This window comes from Triticum urartu, chromosome 6A, assembly GCF_056163025.1.
Source record: "Triticum urartu cultivar PI428250 chromosome 6A, HENAU_Tu73, whole genome shotgun sequence".
Classification (NCBI taxonomy): Eukaryota; Viridiplantae; Streptophyta; class Magnoliopsida; order Poales; family Poaceae; genus Triticum; species Triticum urartu.
In genome coordinates, this window is record NC_141878.1 from 345,462,656 (window position 1) to 345,486,561 (window position 23,906).

Sequence of the window (23,906 nt, forward strand, 5' to 3'; positions counted from 1 at the left end):
GGGAGCACACCCACGAGCATGCAGCCTCAGCAAGGTATGAACATCAACACCCCACCTACCCAATTATCGTCGGGTGTCGGGTTGGGTGATAGCGGACGGGGTAAGGAGGAGGCTCCATTAGTCGTTGATGATGTTGCCATGGATGAGGATGAGGACGACGATGGCGCTGCTGAACAGTATGTCTATACTGGCGTCTCCTCAGGGTTTGAGCGTCATGAGTCGGTGCCTGAATTGCTGTCTCAACATATTATGGACGACCTTCCGGTAGTAAAGAAGTTTAGGAAGAGAGCGAGGAAAGGCAAAAAAGCTGTTTCTATGATCCAGCCGCCTCAGCAGCCTCGGCTTCAGGACCGTATAGATATCCCCGGCGCGGATAAATGGCATATCCCCGGTCAACCAATCCTACCTGCAACAGCGCTACGGGCCAGATTCGACGATCTAAAGAGACTTCATGACGATGTGCTGTGGGTAGAGAAAGACCTCATCGCCTCGAAAGATCCAGGATACCCACTCTACGTGGTTAACGTTCTGCGGCAAATGTCGTACGTCGACAGCTTCCCCGCGGATAAGTTCTTCCTTCGATTCGATTACATATTCGACATGTTTCACGTGAAGAAGCTGGATTTTATGTTTGTCCGCCTTTATGCCTTGCACATGAACTACATCATTGGGGTTGAGCAGATATCTCATATCTGTGTCGCTGACCCATACTACATGCACGAGGGCTTCTTGGGAGTCTGCGCAAATCACTGTGAATACGCGAGGGATTACATCGTCAGTTTCATGCTCACTAATAAGGACAAGGGGGCGATTCTCGTGCCTTATCATCCCGTGTAAGTCATCCGCGCTGCTATCCTTCCTTTGATTTCAATCATTCATTTGCACGGTGGAGGCTAATTCATTTGAGGACTTATTTTGCGCAGCGGCGGGCGCGCCGTCCTCATCATCCTTTACCCCCGATTCTCCCATGCTCTTTACTTGGACACGTCGAAGAACATTCACAAAAAGGATTACACCCACATCAAGGATGTTCTCGACAGTGCTATGTATCACTACCAATCACTGGGTGGAGAGGTCAGGGACAAGAAGATGAGGGGCGGCAGGGTCGCCTTTGGTCATAAGACCAACTTCTGCTGCATCCAGCAACCGGACGATTCTCTTAATGATGGATTCTATGTCCTACACCACATGCTGGAGTACAGACGGGATCACCAGAACCTTTGCATGGCACCTTCTTCCGGCGATGCCCATATTCTGCAATGGGCAAAGGACATAGGAGATATCGAGGATCATCGACTTCGAGCTGAGTTCTATAACATCCAGCGCGAACTTGCCCAAATCATCATGAAGGAGGTCGTCGGAAAAACAGGGATGTTCTACGGAGAAGGACAAATGTCGCGGGAAGACGTCCGAACATGGATAGCCTCTTAGCGTCTCGACCTGAAGCCTTTCACTAGGCTCGGGGACTATCTCCCTGACTTGGATGGATGGAACGACATGTTGGAGTGATTGTCGATATATGACAATGTGTCCGTTTAGTCCATACTTTCTGTATGACAAAACTTTGAGTTATGTATGATGAAACTTTATTTGTGATGTAATTAAACCGTCCTCCTCCTCAACTAGCGAAAATCACTCTAGTTAGGGCATTTTGGGGTACGATGAACTTTGTTATTTATGCTTATGATATGTTGTTTTTATTTTTGCCAAGTCTGTCTCTTTCTGTTGTTCAACTATATATGTTGCATATCATCGACTCATGTGATGATGCAGGTGCATAGATCATAGATGGCGAAGAAGTGTTATGCCAGGAGTATATATACGACAAGTGGCCGGAGTGTCAGGCCCTTCCGGTTTCTGAGCGACAGGCAGTAGTTAGTTTAGAGGTTCACGCTAATGCGAAAGAGGGATACAAACTCATGTTCTCAAAGTGATAGCTCTTCTCGTGTATATCATTGTTTAGATGGATGACGATGTATTTGCATATCATTCGAGACTTGTATCGCTATTTTCGAGATGATGACGAGAGACCACTTTGTGTTGGATGATGATTATGATGATGACATGATTTGATGAGACTAATTGTTTGTATATGCTATGATTACATTTGTATGTGTATGATATGCTAAAGATTATTGTATAAAGCCTATTCAACTACAAAACAAATACAAAACAAATATGCAGGGAAAAAACTAATAAATAAACTAGTAGTAGCGAGGGGGGAAATTTAGCAGTAGCGCCGCATTGTCAGTAGCGCGTCCTAGCAAACAGCGCTGTAGATAATATCAGTAGCGCCCTTTCCCAAAGAGCGCTACAGCTATTCATGTATAGCAGTAGCGTGGGACAACCGGCGCTACTGCTATACATTAGCTGTAGCGCCTTATTAGTAGCGCCGGTGCCCGCGCTACTGAGAGGCCCAAAACCCTCGCTGCTGGTAGGCTTTTCCCTAGTAGTGTATGTGCTTCGCTTATATCTTTTGAGTTATATAATTTTGCTCTAGTGCTTCACTTATATCTTTTAGAGCATGGTGGTGGATTTGTTTTATAGAAACTATTGATCTCTCATGTTTAACTTAGATTATTTTGAGATTCTTAAATAGCATGGTAATTTGCTTAAAATCCTAATATGCTTGGCACACAAGATTAATAATAAAACTTTCTTATGAGTGTGTTGAATACTATGAGAAGTTCGATGCTTGGTAATTGTTTTGAGATATGGAGATGGTGATATTAAAGTTGTGCTAGTTGAGTAGTTGTGAATTTGAGAAATACTTGTGTTGAAGTTTGTGATTCCCGTAGCATGCACGTATGGTGAACCGTTATGTGATGAAGTCGGAGCATGATTTATTTATTGATTGTCTTCCTTATGAGTGGCGGTCGAGGACGAGCGATGGTCTTTTCCTACCAATCTACCCCCCTAGGAGCATGCGCGTAATACTTTGCTTTGATAACTTGTAGATTTTTGCAATAAGTATATGAGTTCTTTATGACTAATGTTGAGTCCATGGATTATACGCACTCTCACCCTTCCACCTTTGCTAGCCTCTCTAATACCGCACACCTTTCGCTGGTATCATATACCCACCATATACCTTCCTCAAAACAGCCACCATACCTACCTATTATGGCATTTCCATAGCCATTCCGAGATATATTGCCATGCAACTTTCCACCGTTCCGTTTATTATGACACACTCCATCATTGTCATTTTGCTTAGCATGATCATGTAGTTGACATCGTATTTGTGGAAAAGCCACCGTTCATAATTCTTTCATACATGTCACTCATGATTCATTGCATATCCTGGTACACCGCCGGAGGCATTCATATAGAGTCATATTTTGTTCTAAGTATCAAGTTGTAATTGTTGAGTTGTAAGAAAAATAAAAGTGTGATGATCATCATTATTAGAGCATTGTCCCAGTGAGGAAAGGATGATGGAGACTATGATTCCCCCACAAGTTGGGATGAGACTCCGGACGAAAAATAAAAAAAGAAAAAGAAAGAAAGAAAGAAAGAAAAGAGGCCATAAAAAAAGAGAGAAAAGGACCAAATAAAAAAATGAGAGAAAAAGAGAGAAGGGACAATGCTACTATCCTTTTACCACACTTTTGCTTCAAAGTAGCACTATGATCTTCATAGTAGAGTCTCTCATGTTATCACTTTCATATACTAGTGGGAATATTTCATTATAGAACTTGGCTTGTATATTCCAATGATGGGCTTCCTCAAAATGCCCTAGGTCTTCATGAGCAAGAAAGTTGGATGCACACCCACTTAGTTTCTTTTTGAGCTTTCATATACTTATAGATCTAGTGCATCTGTTGCATGGCAATCCCTACTCACTCACATTGATATCTATTGATGGGCATCTCCATAGCCCATTGATACGCCTAGTTGATGTGAGACTATCTTCCCCTTTTTGTCCTCTCCACAACCACCATTCTATTCCACCTATAGTGCTATGTCCATGGCTCACGCTCATGTATTGCGTGAAAATTGAAAAAGTTTTGAGAATGTCAAAAGTATGAAACAATTGCTTCGCTTGTCATCGGGGTTGTGCATGATTTAAATATTTTGTGTGGTGAGGATGGAGCATAGCCAGACTATATGATTTTGTAGGGATAACTTTCTTTAGCCATGTTATTTTAAGAAGACATAATTTCTTAGTTAGTATGCTTGAAGTATTATTATTTTTATGTCAATATGAACTTTTGTCTTGAATCTTTCGGATCTGAATATTCATACCACAATTAATAAGAATTACATTAAAATTATGCCAAGTAGCACTCCGCATCAAAAAATCTGTTTTTATCATTTACCTACTCGAGGACGAGCAGGAATTAAGCTTGGGGATGGTTGATACGTCTCCAACGTATCTATAATTTTTGATCGCTCCATTCTATATTATCTACTGTTTTGGACATTATTGGGCTTTATTATCCACTTTTATATTATTTTTGGGACTAACCTATTAACCGGAGGCCCAACCCAGAATTGCTGTTTTTTTGCCTATTTTAGGGTTTCAAAGAAAATGAATATCAAACGGAGTCCAAACGGAATGAAACCTTCGGGAACGTGATTTTCTCAACGAACAAGACCCGGGAGACTTGGACCCTACGTCAAGAAAGAAAAGAGGAGGCCACGAGGTAGGGGGCTCGCCTACCCCCCCAAGCGCGCCCTCCACCCTCGTGGCCCCCCTGTTGCTCCACCGACGTACTCCTTCCTCCTATATATACCTACGTACCCCCAAACGATCAGACATGGAGCCAAAAACCTAATTCCACCGCCGCAACTTTCTCCTACGTATCGTTGCCATCAAGGATAAAAAGATGGGGTTTTTTATCATATTACATGAAACTATCCCTCTACATCATGTCATCTTGCTTAAGGCGTTACTCTGTTTTTAACATAATACTCTAGATGCATGCTGGATAGCGGTCGATGAGTGGAGTAATAGTAGTAGATGCAGGCAGGAGTCGGTCTACTTGTCTCGGATGTGATGCCTATATACATGATCATACCTAGATATTCTCATAACTATGCTCAATTCTGTCAATTGCTCAATAGTAATTTGTTCACCCACCATAGAATACTTATGCTCTCGAGAGAAGCCACTAGTGAAACCTATGGCCCCCAGGTCTATCTTCATCATATTAATCTCCTACTACTTAGTTATTTCCTTTGCTATTTACTTTGCCTTTATTTTACTTTGCATCTTTATCATAAAAATACCAAAAATATTATCTTTATCATATCTATCAGATCTCACTCTCGTAAGTGGCCTTATAGGGATTGGCAACCCCTATTTGCGTTGGTTGCGAGGATTTATTTGTTTTGTGCAGGTACGAGGGACTCGCGCGTAGCCTCCTACTGGATTGATACCTTGGTTCTCAAAAACTGAGGGAAATACTTACGCCACTTTGCTGCATCATCCCTTCCTCTTCGGGGAAAACCAATGCAGTGCTCAAGAGGTTGCAGAACAACACAAGGACTAAGAGATTCACATATATAACCTGTCGAGCAGCTCTTGTAATTGACACATAATCTCCTTCGCCTCCTCTGGATTGGTACGGTATGGTGCACGGTTGGGTAATGATGCACCGGGAATTAAGTCAATTTGATGCTCAATCCCCTCGAATAGGTGGTAATCCCGGTGGCACATCTTGTGGAAAGACGTCAGCGAACTCCTGCAAAATGTTAGTGACAGCAAGAGGCAAAGAGGAAGGCATGTCCTCGAATGAAAGTAATGCCTCTTTGTACACAAAGCATAGCAAACAGATTTGCTGAAATCTAGATCATCAATATCAGATTTGGTGGCAAGTAAACATGCACTTTTCAATTTAATTTCAGAAGCAACATTAGATGGTTTATTATTAGGCTTCATGTGTTGCTCAAATTCTTTTGCCACAATCTGATTTTCACTCTTATTTTGCTCCTGTTTTGCTTTATTAGCTCTATTAATATCATCTTTCAAAATGGAATCAGGAGTCATAGGAAGCAAAGTAATATTTTTGTCCTTATGAACAAGAGTATACTGATTGTTTCTACCATGGTGTACAGATTTTTTTATCAAACTGCCATGGTCTACCAAGTAATAAGGAACATGCTTGCATAGGTACCACATCACAATCAACATAATCAGCATATGTAGAGATACTAAAATGCACACGAACAGTACGTGTTACCTTAACCTTGCCGCTGTTGTTGAACCATTGGATGTAGTAAGGATGTGGATGTGGTCTTGTGGTGAGAGATAGCTTCTCCACCATGTCCATGCTAGCTAAGTTGTTGTAGCTCCCTCCATCTATGATGACGCGAACAGAATGTTCCTTCACAACTCCCTTTGTATGGAACAAATTGTGCCTCTGATTTTTCTCAGCTTGTGTAACCTGCACACTCAAAACACATTGAGCAACTAAACATTCATACTTGTCAGCATCTTCAGCAGCCATATATTGCGTCTCATGATCAGAATTATCTCCACTGTGTTCTTCATGTGTAATAAGAGCCAAAGTCTCCTCATCATAGTCACTAGCGGACTCATACCCACCATCCTCAGTAGAAATCATCACACGCTGAGATTTGCATTCTCTCGCAAAATGTCCTCTTCCCTTACAATGACAACACATAATATCACTTGTGTGCCCTGTTGATGCCATGGAAGAAGAAGAGCTCTGCGTAGGCCCGAAAGGTGTACTCTTGCCAGATAGTGGTGGTTGTGCCTGCTTTCTTGTATCACGGCTGGAGGTGGCACCTAATGGAGGTGCTGGTGTACTGGAAGTAGAGGATGCACATGGTGTCCATGATGAAGATCGACCTGAAGAAAAGTTAGTTCGCGCCAATGCCTGTCGATCCTGCACTTCACGTTCAGCTTTACAAGCAAGATGGAATAAACGAGTGATATTAGTATACTCCTTATACTCTAGAATGGTCTGAATCTCTCTATTTAATCCACCCATAAAACATGCAAGCATAGCTTCATTCTCCTCAACAATACCACATCTAATCATGCCAGTTTGTAATTCCTGATAATATTCTTCTACAGATTTTTTTCCTTGTCTTAAACGCTGCAATTTTTTGAAGTAATTCACGTTGATAATATGGTGGAACCCAACGAGTACGCATAGCAGTTTTCAAAGCAGCCCAAGAAGTTGGAATATGATATAATCTACAATGTTTAGACCACCAAACACATGCGAAGCTAGTGAAAGCACAAACAGCAGCAAGAACACGTCTCTCCTCAGGATATTGTAAACATGTAAAACGTTGTTCAGTTTCTAACTCCCAAGTAAGATATATATCAGGAACATATCTACCCTCAAATGGTGGAATATTCAATTTCAGTTTAGGAAGATGGTCATGATATCGTACCTCATATGGTGGTGCAGCCCTACCGTTGCGATGATATACCTGAGGACGACCTGGTGGTGGTGGTGCTGGTGGTTGCACGTAGTTCTGATTTTCATCAACCTCATCCTCGTAATGGTCCTTCTCCTCTACAGTAGCAGCAGGAGCGACCAAAGCATCAACAGCGGCACCGAAATTTTGCCCAGGGTCAATGGGAACGCGCTGTGCTCGTCCCACTTGATTTGGAAAGCGACGTTGTTGTTGTTGTAGAGGTGCGTTAGGGGCAGCCGGTGGTGGTGGTGGAAGACGCGTGAGCAATTCATTAAACTTGTTGTCGAGCTTTGTTTCGAACGTCTTCTCCATGCCATCTATCTTCTCCATGGCCTCTTCAAATCTGTTTAGCACATCTTGCACCCGTCCACTCATCATTTGCTGAAATTTATCATGCAACTCCTTATTCGTCATGTTCTCCCAGACAGTCTCGTCGGCTTGTGATCCTGCCATGGTTAGCAGTAATGGAAACACACATGAATATGATCCTACAGACTACTAACAAGAGGTGGTGGTGGGTGTCATAAATCCGTCAAGCAAATCTCAAATTCTTACTAGTTCTTACGCAGCAGCAGGTGGTGATCGGCAACCGTCGTAGGCAAAACTCTCAAAGCTTGGATAGAGCGATAACCAGGGAAAATCAAACACACGATGTAGATGTATGTGGAGCTGGGAAGGCTTATAATATGATAGCAAAAAGGGTCAGCAATAATCAATTCAGAGATGCAAAGTTGAATAAACGCTCAATGACGGTACCGTGCTGGTCCTAGGCTAGACCGTGCTAGAGACGCGAGCCTAGAACACTAACAAAATCACGGCGCTGCACATAAACAAGGGAAAAGCACACTCTAGAAATTTTTTTCGCTCTGTTTTTTTGGCGCTCCTCTTTTTTTTTGCGAAAAATCACTATAATGGCGAGTGTCTCAAAACTCTTCCCTCGTCAAACTGACAGGATGGGCACGAAATTTTTATTTGACTATTTTTTTCGGAAATCAGGGCAGCGACGACGAAAAAGTGCGACAAAAAATCACTATGATGGCACGTGGCTCAATAGACTCAGAAAAGCCTAAAAATAGGATAGGGAAATTTTTTTTGCTTGTGAAAATTTTGGCCTAAAAATTGCCCGGGGGTCTCCAAACTCTTTTTTTTTCTGAAACCTACTCAGGCAAGGAAACACGAATCGGAAATTAGACGGACCTCGAAAACAAACCTAATATGAAAGGAACTCGGATTGGTGGTGGATATATGGTGGTAGGATGTGCCAGCGGTGGTGGTATATGGATTCGGATTGGTGGTGGTATATGGATACAGATTGGTGGTGGTATATGGATACGGATTGGTGGTGGTATATGGATACAGATTGGTGATGGTATATGGAGACGGATCGATGGCGGATAAGCGGTGGTGGTAGATGGCAGGAGCGATGATGATGGTGCGGCGGCGGCGTGACGACTTATGTCTAGAACTCGAAACTCTAAAAAACTAGACTCTAAGACCAGCAACTAGACACGACGATGCAACCGCAAGTTCAACAAAGCAAAATACTGAAAAGACTATGCAAAGGCTCAGATTGGTTTGGATATGATGAACTAACCCTAATTTTTTGTTTGGCTTTTTTCGTGGACTGTAGGTATGAAGAACAGACTCAATCTAAACTACGAAAAACTATAAAATCTCACCGAGCAACCTGGAAATCTGATACCACTTGATAGAGGCGAAGGTGTCCCGATGTTTCAATGAGATAGATATCGTTTTCTGTGGGAGTCGACTTTGACGATCCGACTACGAACGTGCGAAGACGTTGCGCCTTAGCAATCGCTAAACCAACTTCCGAGGGTTATAGACCACGCCGGAGCATGATCAACCTGACCACGAGGGTCTATTTCCTGCGAGCAAATGAAGAACAGGCAAGAAACTAAGATTGCAATCTGGATACCGCGAATAAAAGATGAAAGCTTTATTGATCAAGGTGGGGTTCTGTGACATCTTGGTCTAGTCGTTGGACACAAACGAAGTACGTGAAGTTGCAGCTATGGCGAACTTCTAATCTAAACAAAACCCAAAGTCTAAACGATGCCCTAAGGGCTGTATATATGGAGGAAGAGGGGGGAATTTCGTGGCCCCTGGAGGAGGGGTCCGAAACCAACCCTAACTCTTGTTTCCCCACACATACAGACTCTAAAAACAGCCTATACTTAAGTATTTCGAAAATGCATGGGCCTGACCCAACAATAAGGTGACGCAGCACCTAGAATAGCCTCTGGATGAAATTTATGAAGTGGCATCTTGTATATTTCGTCCAAGGCATCATGCACTCCCTATGGTGGCTTCAAAGTCCTGAAATCATCACTTGTAACTCCGTTCTTGATCCCCTTGCGCATGCCATCATCTTCATGCTTGAACTTGCTCCAAGGTTCATCTTTATTGTCCAAACTAGGCCCTTCATTTGTAAGCAAAACAAATGTATCCAATTTAGGCAGCATCATATTCTCATGAATATTAGAATCGTTACCATGAAACGAAAGTACCTGATAATTCAATTGGCGTGCGCAAGCTCTAGTAATTGGTCCAGTATGTATAGCAGCAGGGGCTGTGGGTGTAACAATGGTATTGATGTCCTCATCAAAGCATGTCAAGTATGTCTGGACGCCTGAATGTGACGTTGCCTTCAACACCCTCAAAGAGAAGCTGGTCACAGCTCCTGTCTTGACTCCTCTTGATGAATCCAAGTCATTTGAAGTTTTCTGTGATGCCTCCTTACAAGGTCTCGGTGTTGTGTTAATGCAAGAGAAGAAAGTTGTGGCCTATACCTCTCGTCAGTTGAAGCCCAATGAAAGGAACTACCCCACTCACGACCTTGGGTTGGCGGAAGTTGTCCATGCATTATTAGCGTGGAGACATCTCTTGTTGGGAAGGAAAGTGGACATATTCATAGATCATAAGAGCCTCAAGTACATCTTCACTCAACCCAACCTCAACCTCAGGCAGACTCGATGGGTCAAAATGATTCAAGAATACAATCAGAGTATTGAATATACTCCAGGCAAGGCCAATGTCATTGCAGATGCTTTGAGCAGGAAGGCTTACTGCAACAGCCTAATTCTCAAGCCCTTCCAACCGGACCTTTGTGAAGCTTTCCGCAAACTGAATCTCCAAGTTGTTCCTCAAGGCTTTCTTGCCAACCTCCAAGTCTCTCCTACTTTGGAAGATCAAATTCGTGAGGCACAACTTCTTGATACCATGGTGAAGAAGGTGAAACATGGTATTGCCAAGAGCCAACCCAAATACAAGTGTTATCGCATTGATGACAAAGACACTCTTTTCTTTGAGGACCGGATTGTGGTTCCTAAAGGTGATCTAAGGAAGGTCATTATGAACTAGGCGCACAATTCCCTCCTATCCATTCATCCTGGATGTACGAAGATGTACCACGACCTCAAGCAGTCGTATTGTTGGACTCGAATGAAGCAAGAAATTTCTGAATTCGTGAATGAATGTGATGTCTGCAGAAGGGTGAAAGTAGAACACCAACGGCCAGCTGGTCTCCTCCAACTCTTGCTATTCCAGAATTGAAGTTTGACTATATTGAAATGGACTTCGTGACTGGATTTCCAAGTCCAAGCGCGGAAATGATGCTATCTTCGTTGTCATCGACAAACTTACAAAAGTGGCTCATTTCCTTCCAATCAAAGAATCTATCACAGCAGCTCAGCTGGCAGAGCTATACACCTCTAGGATTGTATCTTTGCATGGCATTCCGCAATTGATATCTTCAGATCGTGGAAGCATTTTCACTTCCAAGTTCTGGGACTCCTTCCAGAAGGCCATGGGCACCAACATTTGCTTCAGCACAACTTTCCATCCTCAAACTAGTGGCCAAGTCGAGTGAGTCAATCAAATCCTTGAAGATATGCTCAGGGCTTGTGTCATTTCCTTCGGTATGAAGTGGGAAGATTGTCTTCCATATGCCGAGTTCTCCTACAACAACAGCTTCCAAGCGAGTTCGAACAAGGCCCCATTCGAGATTCTCTATGGCATAAAGTGCCGTACTCCTCTCAATTGGTCAGAGACTGGTGAACGCCAACTTCTTGGCAATGACTTAATCACAGAAGCTGAAGAAATATGCAAAGTCATCCGTGAAAATCTCAAAGCCGCGTAATCGCGCTAGAAGAGTTACTATGATAGCAAGCACCGTGACTTGGCTTTCGAGATTGGAGACCATGCTTACCTCCGGGTCTCTACAATGAAAGGTACTCGTCGCTTCGGTATCAAAGGGAAGCTTGCCCCTAGATACGTGGGTCCTTTCAAGATCATTGGTAAAAGAGGTAACCTTGCCTATCAACTTGAGCTTCCGTCCAACTTCGCAAACGTGCACCATGTGTTTCATGTGTCACAACTTCGCAAGTGCTTCAAGACTCCTGAGAGCAACATCAACTTCGAAGAGATTGATCTCCAAGAATATCTGTCTTATCATGAGCATCACATTGCTATTCTTGAAGAAACCGAGCGCAAGACTCGCAACAAGTCAATCAAATTCCTGAAAGTGAAGTGGCCACACCATTCCGACCGAGAAGCCACCTGTGAGCGCAAGGACCACCTCCGTTCCGAATATCCGGAGTTCTTTCAGTCCTAGATCTCGGGATGAGATCCTCTCGTAGTGGTGGAGTGTTGTAACACCCTGGATGTAACTTGCCATATTTGTAACTCCGACTCTTACCATTTTCGGCTTTTAGTTATGAGATTCCCTTCATGGTTGGGTTTTTGTCGTAGTTTTGCCTTTTGTTCATGTCATGCATTTCATATCATGTCATCATGTGCATCGCATTTGCATTCGTGTTTGTCTCATGCATCCGAGCATTTTCCCCGTTGTCCGCTTCGCAATCCGACACTCCCACATGCACCGGCGCACCCCTCTTGTCTCTTTTTGTGAGCGGGAGCTAAATGTTCTCGAAATGGGTCGAGATTTGCCAAGTGGCCTTGGTACACCACCGGTAGACCGCCTGTCAAATTTCGTTCCATTTGGAGTCCGTTTGATGCTCCAACGGTTAACCGGGTAACCGCAAAGGCCAATTGTGTGTTGCAGCCCAACACCCCTCGAAAACAGCCCAATAACCCATCTAAACCATCTCCATGTCCCGCGTCGTCGGATCACGATCGTGTGGGCGAAAACTACACCTCATTTGGACACTCCAAACTCCCTCTACCTATAAAAAGGCCTCCTCCTCCGAAAATTCGGGCGAAACCCTAGTCTCCCCCTTCCTCCGCACGCCGGACACGTCTGCCCGGCGTCGGACACGTCCGTCCACTGCCGCTCGGCGAATCGCACGCCGCCACCTGTCGCCACCACGCCTTCCCCGCCGCCGTGGCCCGCCGGACCCGAATCGGGCCCGCGGAGCCCGTCCGCCACCCGAGCCTCCCTGGCTCCCCCGCGTCTCACTCCCGCGCCCCGCCGCCGCATCACCGGACGGCGCCGCTGCCTCCACGCCAGATCGCGCCGCCGCCTCCTCGCCTCGCGCCACCGCCCATTACCCGCGCGCCTCCTGAGCCGCCGCCGCCAAGCGCCGCGCGCCGCCACGCCGGCCACCGCGCGCCCCGTCGTCCGGTGAGTGGATCCGGCCTTCCCCCTCGACTCCAGCGTCCTCCCCTCCAAGTCTGGCGAGATCTCGGTGATCCTCGAAGTCCACGCCAACCGGGACCAGATCCAACGGGTGCACCAACCAAACACCATCCCCGTCCCGATCCACTTCGTCCCGCGTTGACTTTCGCGGAGGTGATTTTCTTCTATGTCCTTTTCTGCAATAATTTTATCCCTCCTTCATTGCATCACATCTCGGTGACCGTAGCTCCAAATGATGCATATGATATATCGATTTGTTCGTCTCGTTGAGCTCCTCATGTTAGAAGCATTTACATGCATGATACTTTACATTATGATGCCTCTTTTCATTGATGAAAGCGTGCTATAAAATGTTAACTGCTGGTACTTATAAGATCATGGTGATTTGTCATTTTTGTTGCATTTGATGTGTGCATCATATGAGCATAAGCTTTACATGTGTTTTGAACTACAACATGCCATCTTTACAGAGGTGCAATCCTTGTATTTTTGTGATCTGTGTGGTTACTAGCACAAGCATGCAAACTAGGCTCCGTGATGTTGCTGTTTTCAGGGACTTAGGATTTTGCTAAGTCCTTTTCCTGCTGTTATTTTGATGCCATGTAAACTTGATGCTACAGTGAGATCCATGCTTATTTTGGGATACTTCAGTAAGGGTGTTTTGAACATGTGGTTATGCTCTATCCATCCATGCCCCCTTTTGCAATTATGGAGTGCTCTAGCATGTCTTGTTATTGCTCTACTTTTGCTATAAAATGTTCCTGGCAGAATGTTAACATGTTAGTCAATATTGCCATGGTTGTTGCTAGTGATCCATGCATCCTATGAACTTGCTCTTGCCATGGTTAGCTTCATTAACATGTCATCTTGCTGTTGATATGCTTAGATTGTCATGCAATGCTTTGTGGTGAGTGGTTTGAGCTCGCAAAGTTGCTATCATAATTCTATTTATGACATGCTCTGTTTTTCTGCTAAGTCTGAAACTGTTTATAAAACTTGCTATGTTTACATGGGTGCCATCATATCTTCGGTGCCTTTTTGGCTCATGATCAGTAAGGGACTTTTGATCTATGCTTTTAGTATATTCATTCCATGGCTTTGTTTTCTATGATATGTTCCTGTATCATGTTGTTTGCTTGCTCTAAACATTGCTTCCTGATATTGTTTTTGACATGTTAGTAATTTCTCTAAGTCTATGAACCTGATATCTTTTGCACTTTTGCCATGCTTGTTTGAACCTGTTGAGTACGCTTTCGAGGATCAAGCTTTCGACAGCTCTGAGAACTTTGCAGGCAAGATGACCATATCCTTGAAATCACTTCTATGTTTGCTTGCTAGTTTTTCGCTCTATTGCTATGTCGCGCTACCTACCACTTGCAATATCATGCCTCCCTTTTTGCCTTATCAAGCCTCTAACCCACCTTTCCTAGCAAACCGTTGTTTGGCTATGTTACCGCTTTTGCTCAGCCCCTCTTATAGCGTTGCTAGTTGCAGGTGAAGTTGAAGTTTGTTACATGTTGGAACATGGATATGTTGGGATATCATTATTATATCTTATTTACTTTAATGCATCTATATACTTGGTAAAGGGTGGAAGGCTCATCCTTATGCCTGGTGTTTTGTTCCACTCTTGCCGCCCTAGTTTCTGTCATACCGATGTTAGTTCCTTGATTTTGTGTTCCTTACGCGGTTGGGTGTTATGGAAACCCCTTGACAGTTCACTTCGAATAAAACTCCTCCAGCAAGGCCCAACCTTGGTTTTAACATTTGCCATCTAAGCCTTTTCTCTTGGGTTCCACGGACTCAAGGTTCATCTTTATTTTAAACCCCCGGGCCAGTGCTCCTCTGAGTGTTGGTCCAACCTGTCAACCGCCGGTGGCCACCAGGGGCAACTCTGGGTTGGCCTACCAGAAGTTTGGACAATCCGGTGTGCCCTGAGAACGAGATATGTGCGACTCCTATTGGGATTTGTCGGCACATCAGGTGACTTTGCTGGTTTTGTTTTACCATTGTCGAAATGTCTTGTAACCGGGATTCCGAGACTGATCAGGTCTTCCCAGGAGAAGGAATATCCTTCGTTGACCGTGAGAGCTTATCATGGGCTAAGTTGGGACACCCTTGCAGGGTATAAACTTTCGAGTGCCGTGCCCGCGGTTATGTGGCAGATGGGAATTTGTTAATATCCGGTTGTAGAGAACTTGACACTTAACTTAATTAAAATGAATCAATCGCGTGTGTAGCCGTGATGGTCTCTTTTTGGCGGAGTTTGAGAAGAGAACACGGTCTTGTGTTATGCTTGAACGTAAGTAGCTTCAGGATCACTTCTTGATCACTTATAGCTTCTCAACCGTGCATTGCTTCTCTTCTTGCTCTCTTTTTGCGTATGTTAGTCACCATATTTCTTAGTGCTTGCTGCAGCTCCAACTCAATACCCTTTCCTACCCATAAGCTTAAACCGCTTGATCTCGCAGGTGTGAAATTGCTGAGTCCTTGTGACTTACGGATACTTCCAAACAGTTTCAGGTGCCGAGGATACCAGTGCAGGTGACAATACCAAACTCAAGTGGGAGTTCAACGAGGATTCGGGCCGTTACTATGTTTCTTTTCCGGATGATCAGTAGTGGAGCCCAGTTGGGTAGATCGGGGATCTAGCATTTGGGGTTGTCTTCCTTTATTTTGGTTCCGTAGTCGGACCTTTGCTTGTATTTTGGATGATGTATGGATTATTTATGTATTATGTGAAGTGGCGATTGTAAGCTAACTCTTTATCCCTTTCTTATTCAGTACATGAGATGTGTGAAGATTACCCCTCTTGCGACAAGCCTACCATGCGGCTATGCCTCTAAGTCGTGCCCTGACATGTGGGAGATATAGCCGCATTGTGGGTGTTACAGGACGACAGTGCTAGGCGGGAGCAGCGGCGAGAGTGTGGCGGCAACGACGGCAAGGCGATGGGATCGAGGCAGTTGCCTGATCCAGAGAGGGAGAGGGATCGAGTGGGAGGGGCGGCTCATAGTGGGCCATACGGGGAGGGCAGCGTGCTCAGGGTGGATGGTGAGGCGAGGGGAAGCCGTTGAGGGAGCGTCCAACACGGGGCGGGGCGTGGCGATGCCAGCAAAGATGGTGGGACGGCGCCGCACGACGTCGAGGCGACGGGGATTGGCGACGGGGTCGGGGTGTCGTGCCCCAATCCAGATCCAGTGGGGGGGGGAGAGGAGTGGGGGACGTGTGGGAGGGTAGCGGTTTAGGGTTCGACCGGGAGGGAGGTTAGTAGGCGGCGGCTACGCCGGCCAGGTTAGTGGGCTGGTCGGCTGGGCCGTTTGGCCCAGTTGACCAGGGGGTCCTTCTTCTTTCCTTTTCCTTTTTTTATTTTAGTTGCAAACTATTTTTAGTTTAGTAAAAATTGTCAATATCTTATAAAATAATGTTCCAGAATAACCCACTACCATAAAAAGTTTTACAAAAAATAGTTTAGCATTTTACAAAATACCAAAGGCATTTATATAATTGTTTTACCTACTGCTTTAATTACCTAAGTGCATTTAAACCTTTATAAAAATGTGGTTTCTCCAACATGATTACCTATCCATTATTTGGCACGACCCGATCATTTTAGTTTTAACATTTGAAACTTCCATCGTTTGACTTTAATTCAAATTTGAATTTGAATCGATTTTAAACTAACGTGAGTTTATTGATAGTGACTGAGGTGACGTGGCATCATTAGCAGAGGTTCACTGTAGCTTAATTATCTGGGCGTCACAATTAAAGTAAGCATCAAATCATCCTTTTTGTATGTATATCACTCCCCATATCGAGGAAAATAATATGAAGAGCAAGCTTTGATATGTAGTCCACTGTACACTAGTCCATACAAGCCCCTTTTTATCTTTTACAAAAACTACAAGCTAGATTTCATATAGGCAAACTACTAGTCTAATGTGCTCTCCATATAATTTACTTAGCCGGAACCAATGAATCACGAATCCACAGTTAGTATCATCTCTTCAGAGGTCTAGCATATTCAACTTCACATGGGCGTTGTCTACTGAATACTCTTAGTACCAGGTCGGTGCCCATCATTCTCCTTGCATTAGGATCTAACTTAACAACAAAACCTGACGCACAAGATAATTAGCTGAGAAATATCATATGCGGATAGGGATGAGAATGGAAGAGGGCAGTGGGCGGAGGTGAGAACAGGAAGCCAGAGGAAGAAGGAGAAAGGTAGAGCCCAGAGGAGGGCAGATCAAGGAGAAGGAACCAGGAGGGAGGAGAGAGGATGATGGACAGAGGAGGAAGGGAAAGAAAGGTGTTATAGGGTGGAATCCTAGTTCATGATCTTTTCACACTTGGAGGGGGAAAGGGGGAAGAATAAGAAGAACACCAGAGAAATCACTCAAGCATACCCAAATCACACATCCACTAGAATAGGACACATGAGATCCATAAGCATAATATGAACAATCAAGGGAAAATAGAACAGAGGTAAGGTTCTTCTCAAATCCAAAGGAGATGAGGTCTTGATGATCTAAGTAGACCCTTCTCCTTTAGGAGGTCTTATGATACTATGATGGGGATCCTTCTCCCTTAGGAGGTCTTGATCCTCAAGATGGAGGTACAAGGAGAAAAGCTCTCTCAAATGATTCATATACTTTGCTAACCATAACAAATGGTCTAGGTACAAAATGAAGGAAATATGCCCTAGAGGCAATAATAAAGTTGTTATTTATATTTCCTTATATCATGATAAATGTTTATTATTCATGCTAGAATTGTATTAACCAGAAACTTAGTACATGTGTGAATACATAGACAAACAGAGTGTCCCTAATATGCCTCTACTAGACTAGCTCGTTGATCAATGATGGTTAAGTTTCCTACCCATAGACATGTGTTGTCATTTGATGAATGGGATCACATCATTAGAGAATGATGTGATGGACAAGACCCATCCATTAGCTTAGCACTTTGATCATTTAGTTTATTGCTATTGCTTTCTTCATAACTTATACATGTTCCTATGACTATGAGATTATGCAACTCACTGGTGTGCGTCGGTCCTAAACAAACGGTTTTAACCCCTTTCCGCGATGGCATTTAGAACCGTCGCCGAGTGAGTGTGGGCGATAGGGGGGTCCTTCCCACACAACCCAGAAACCGTCGGGGATATGCCCTCCTGGCACACAGGCTCGGCAAAATGAGAACGTGTGCGACCCGCGAGCGCTCAAATACGAAAATACATACAGTAGAGCTAAAAAAATACAATTATAAGATGAAATTGTTTCCGAACACAAGTACATCCCGCATAGTCACTCCCCGCTAAGCGTTTCCATTCGTATGTACATCCCACACAGTCTCTCCAAAGAAAACCTTTCCGTTCACAGGTATTGTAACACCCCGTATGTAACTTGCCATATCTGTATTCCAACTCTTGCCTTTTCCGGCACTAAGTTATGATATTTCCTCGTTGTCGGGTTTTTGTCTTCGTGTTGTTTTGCCTTTGTCATACATCTCATATCATGTCATCATGTGCATTGCATTTGCATACGTGTTCGTCTCATGCATCCGAGCATTTTTCCCGTTGTCCGTTTTGCATTTCGGCGCTCCTATGTCCCCCGGTGTACCTTTCTACCTCTTTTCGCGTGCGGGTGTTAAACATTTTCGGGTTGGACCGAGACTTGTCATGCAGCCTTGGTTTACTACCGGTAGACCGCCTGTCAAGTTTCGTGCCATTTTGACTTCGTTTGATACTCCAACAGTTAACCAAGGGACCAAAAAGGCCTCGTGTGTGTTGCAGCCCAACACCCCTCCAAAGTGGCCCAAAACCCACCTAAACCCCCTCCATCATCTAGATCGTTCGATCACGACCGCGTGGCCAAAAACCGTGCCCAATTTGGAGCCTCCCAGCTCCTCCTACCTATAAAAAGGTCCCTCCACTAAAATTTCCGGATCCAATCCTACCCTAACCCTAGCCCCCTTCGTCCTCAGCGCGCCGGACACGTCCGGGCGCGCCGGACACACCGCCGCCGCCAATCAGCCACTGCCACGTGGCGAGCGCCACCGCCCCACGCCACCGGCCTGGTGAGCCCGCGGGAGGCCCTCCCCGGCCCGAGCACGCGCCGTCCGCGTCTTCTCCGCGCGCCGCCCGAGCCGCCCCGCTCCGGCCGCCGCACCACCGCCGCCTCGACTCACGCCTCCGCGCTGGCAACCACCGCTCCGGCCGCTCCACCGCGGCCACCTCGCTGCTTGACGCCGGCGACCGCCCTGGCAAGCTCCTCCACCTCGCCGTCTGAGCTCCGGCGACCTCTCCGCCTCTCCCTCGTCTCCGGCGCTGCTCTGGCGCAAGTCTGCGATGACTCCGGCCGGAGAACCTCGATCTCCGCGCAGCTACAGGAACCCTAGATCTGAGATCTGGATCGGGTTGACTTTTGCCTCCGTTTCAATATTTTTGCATATATTCATCGCATCACATCTCAGCATCCGTGTCTCCGTTTTGGGCGTGTAGAATATCAAATTGTTTGTCTCGACGAGTAATTCATTTCATCTCATTGCATCATGTTCATTTGAGCTCATCTTGATGCCCTAAATGTTGTTGGAAGAGTGCTAGTTTCTGTTAGTTTTAGATTCTTATCAGCAAATGCACTTTTGTCATTTTTGCCATGATTAATGTGTGCCTCCTATGATCTTGAGCTCTACATGAGTTTTGAAGTATGCCATGCCATCTTTACAGGGGTGTATGCCATGTATTTTTGTGATCTCTGTGGTGACTAGCACAAGCATGCAAAGTAGCCCTCGTAATGTTGCTGATTTCAGGGACTTAGAAATATTCTAAGTCTTTGCCCTGTCATTATTTTTATGCCATGTGTTCTTGTTGCTACAGATTGATCCATGCCCCTTTTGAGCATGATGAGTAAGGATGTTTTGTAGATACTGTGGTGCTCTATCCATCCATGTCTTTGTTTGCATTTATGGAGCACCCTAGCTTGACTCAATCGAGCTCTACTTTTGCTATAAAATGTTCCTGGCAGAATGTTTACATGTTAAGCATTTTTGTCGAGCTTGTTGTAGTTGATCCATGCATGCTATGATGTTGTTCTTGCCATGTTTAGCTTCTATGCCATGTCTACTTGCTGGGTGTATGCTTAGTTTGTCATGCAATGCTTTGTGGTGAGTGCATCGAGCTCGTAAACATGCCTACATGATATCTATTTTGCCATGCTCCAGTTTTTTGCTAAGTCTAAATCTGTTAACGATAATTGCTATGTTCACATGGTTGCCATTGTATTTTCTGATCCCTTTTGGCTTATGGTCAGTAAGGGACTTTTGTTGTATGCTTTGAGTAGCTTTATGCCATACCTTGCTTTGCCATGATATGTTCCTGTAGCATGTTGTTACCTTGCTCTAAACATTGCTTCCTGATGTTAAATTCCTGACATGCTGTTAATTTCACTAAGTCTGAAATCTGATGTCTTTTGCACTTTTGCCATGCTTGTTTGAACCTATTATTGAGTGAATTAGCCATAGCTCAGTGTTCATCTTTTGTCAAGCATCTTGAGTGGATTCCTGCCATGTATTTTTTTGTCATGTTAGAGTGTTGTAGCTTGTTGTTCTTGTTGCATTTAGATGGCCTCGTGCTGTTAATCGCAGATCGGTGCCATATTTGTTTTGCTTGCCATTTCCAAACCGTGCATCCGATTCTGGTGATCTTTATATCGATTTCGACCGAAATCAACTCCTCTTTCCAGTGGAACTCTTGGTTTTCCAAGTTGAGTCCAGGTTCAATCTTTCCTTCCAAAACATGCATATGCATCGCATATCACATCCCGCATATCATGCCATGTTTTGCATCATGTTGTTTGTGCATTGCACGTGGTTGATTGTGTCTATTTTGCTTGTTGTTCTTGCTTTGGGTAGAGCCGGGAGACGAGTACGTGATCGAGGAGCCCGTTGAGTATGCTTACGAGGATCAAGCTAACGTCAACTCGGAGAACTTTGCAGGCAAGATGACCATACCCTCGAAATCACTTCTATCTTTGCTTGCTAGATGCTCGCTCTTTTGCTATGCCTATGCTACGATACCTACCACTTGCTTATCATGCCTCCCATATTGCCCTGTCAAACCTCTAACCCACCTTGTCCTAGCAAACTGTTGTTTGGCTATGTTACCGCTTTGCTTCGGCCCCTCTTATAGCGTTGCTAGTTGCAGGTGAAGATTGGAGTTTGTTCCTTGTTGGAACATGTTTATTGTTGGGATATCATTATCTTATCTTGATCTACTTTAATGCACCTATATACTTGGTAAAGGGTGGAAGGCTCGGCCTTATGCCTGGTGTTTTGTTCCACTCTTGCCGCCCTAGTTTCCGTCATACCGGTGTTATGTTCCTTGATTTTGCGTTCCTTACACGGTTGGGTTATAATGGGAACCCCTTGACATTTCGCCTTGAATAAAACTCCTCCAGCAATTCCCAACATTGGTTTTACCATTTTCCACCTAGCCTCTTTTTCCCTTGCGTTTCCGGAGCCCGTGGGTCATCTTTATTTAAACCCCCCGGGCCAGTGCTCCTCTGAGTGTTGGTCCAAACTAGAGCCCCATGCAGTGCCACCTCGAGGAAACTCGAGGGCTAGTTTTAGTTGTACGGATTGCTTATCCGGTGTGCCCTGAGAACGAGATATGTGCAGCTCCCATCAGGATTTGTCGGCACATTCGGGTGGTTTGCTGGATTCGTTTTACCATTGTCGAGATGTGTTGTAACCAGGATTCCGAGTCTGATCGGATTGTCTTGGGAGAAGGAATATCCTTCGTTGACCGTGAGAGCTTGTGATGGGCTAAGTTGGGACACCCCTGCAGGGATTTGATCTTTCGAAAGCCGTGCCCGCGGTTATGGGCAGATGGGAATTTGTTAATGTCCGGTTGTAGAAAACCTAAAACTTAACTTAATTAAAATGAATCAACAGAGTGTGTGGCCTTGATGGTCTCTTTTCGGCGGAGTCCGGGAAGAGAACACGGTCTCGTGTTATGCTCGAACGTAGGTTGTTCTAGGATCATTTCTTGATCATAGTTCATCGACCGCGCCTTTGCCTTCTCTTCTCGCTCTCTTTTGCATATGTTAGCCACCATATATGCTAGTCGCTTGCTGTAGCTCCACCTCATACCTTTTACCCTTCCTATAAGCTTAAATAGTCTTGATCGCGAGGGTGTGAGATTGCTGAGTCCCCGTGATTCACAGATTACTTCCAAAACCAGATGCAGGGACCGACGATACCTCCAGGAGATTCGACCGAGCTCAAGTGGGAGTTCAATGAGGACGCAGGACGATACTATGTTTCCTTTCCAGACGATCAGTAGTGGTGCCCAGTTGGGATAATAGGGGAGTTTGTCACATTTGGGGTTGTTCTTTATTTTGGTTCCGTAGTCGGACCTTGAGTGTATCTGGATGAATGTAATGATATTTGTGCTATTGTGTGACGTGGCGAGTGTAAGCCAACTATGTATCTCTTTTCCTTATTCATTACATGGGTCGTTGTGAAGATTACCTCACTTGTGACATTGCTTACAATGCGGTTATGCCTCTAAGTCGTGCTTCGACACGTGGGAGATATAGCCGCATCGTGGGCGTTACAAGTTGGTAATCAGAGCCTTCCCCGACCTTAGGAGCCCCCTGCTTGATCGAATCGCTGGCGTTGTTGAGTCTAGAAAAAAATGTTGAGTCATTTAGGAATATATATATATATATATATATATATATCGGAGAGTAGGATTCTTTTTACTCCTCAGTCCCTTCGTCGCTCTGGTGAGACATCCTGACGTAGAGTTTTGACTCTTCTCTTCTCAAATTTCACAAAAAAAAAATTTAGGATCACGCGAGTATCTTGGAATCGTTCCGATGGTTTTGTGACGAGAACATTGTTCTTGGTGCCTCCTGACATTTAGGGGTTGTGGCAGTGTCCCGGGGAGTTGAGCTCCGAGGTGTTGTCATCACAATTTTATTGTTGCAATTCTAGAATACCTGAGTTTCGCCGACATCGAAAATCTCTTTTATGTAGTTGTTGGTGAGATAACCTCGACGCCACCCAGTACTGGGGCGGGAGTTCGGGAGTATCGCCATAACTCGTATAACGGATGCTTTTCGAAGGTTGAGGTAAATGATTTCCGAAGGTTTCTTGGTTATGTGTTGAAGGATGGATACAACTGGATGTAGGATTTGCTAGCTTTGGGTGAGATATTATGCTTCCCCTGTATCCCCAACACCTGAGTGCATAACCGGAAAGGTTCGGGAGTTTCATAGGTGGGAATTCATGTAGCTCTAGTATTTCTTTCGCGGATATTTGGTTTGTGATTGGGTAATCCTCACCAAGTATTTGTTCTTGTACGTACCTTGTTGTTTTATTCTTCTACCTCTATCTAAGTGGCTTCTCAATTTATGGAAGTGTGACCATTTCAATTGGAATGCATTCGTTTATTTTGTTCGGATGTTAAGACTATATGTTGCAATTTCGATCCATTTGATTCAGCTTGAATATATGTCTCTCAAGATGCTAACGGATGTCACCCTCTTCAGGATGGCTCCTCCAACGCGTCAGAATCCTGAACCACCGCCACCACCTCCACCTCTGGAGGCATGGCAAGCTGTGATGGCCGCTACCAATGCAAACACGCAGCTGATCATGCAAATTTTGCAAGAGCGCAACCAAGGGAACCAAGGCCATGGCAACAATCAGAATCAGTTTGCTACACTCAACCAGTTCCTCGCTAACCAGCCAAAGACCTTCAGTAACTGTGTTGAGGCAACATACGCTGATGATTGGCTCGTGGATATCTGCAAGCATTTCGAGTGCAGCAACGTCAGGCCTGAGGACTTTGTCAAGTTTGCCTCGCTCCAACTCA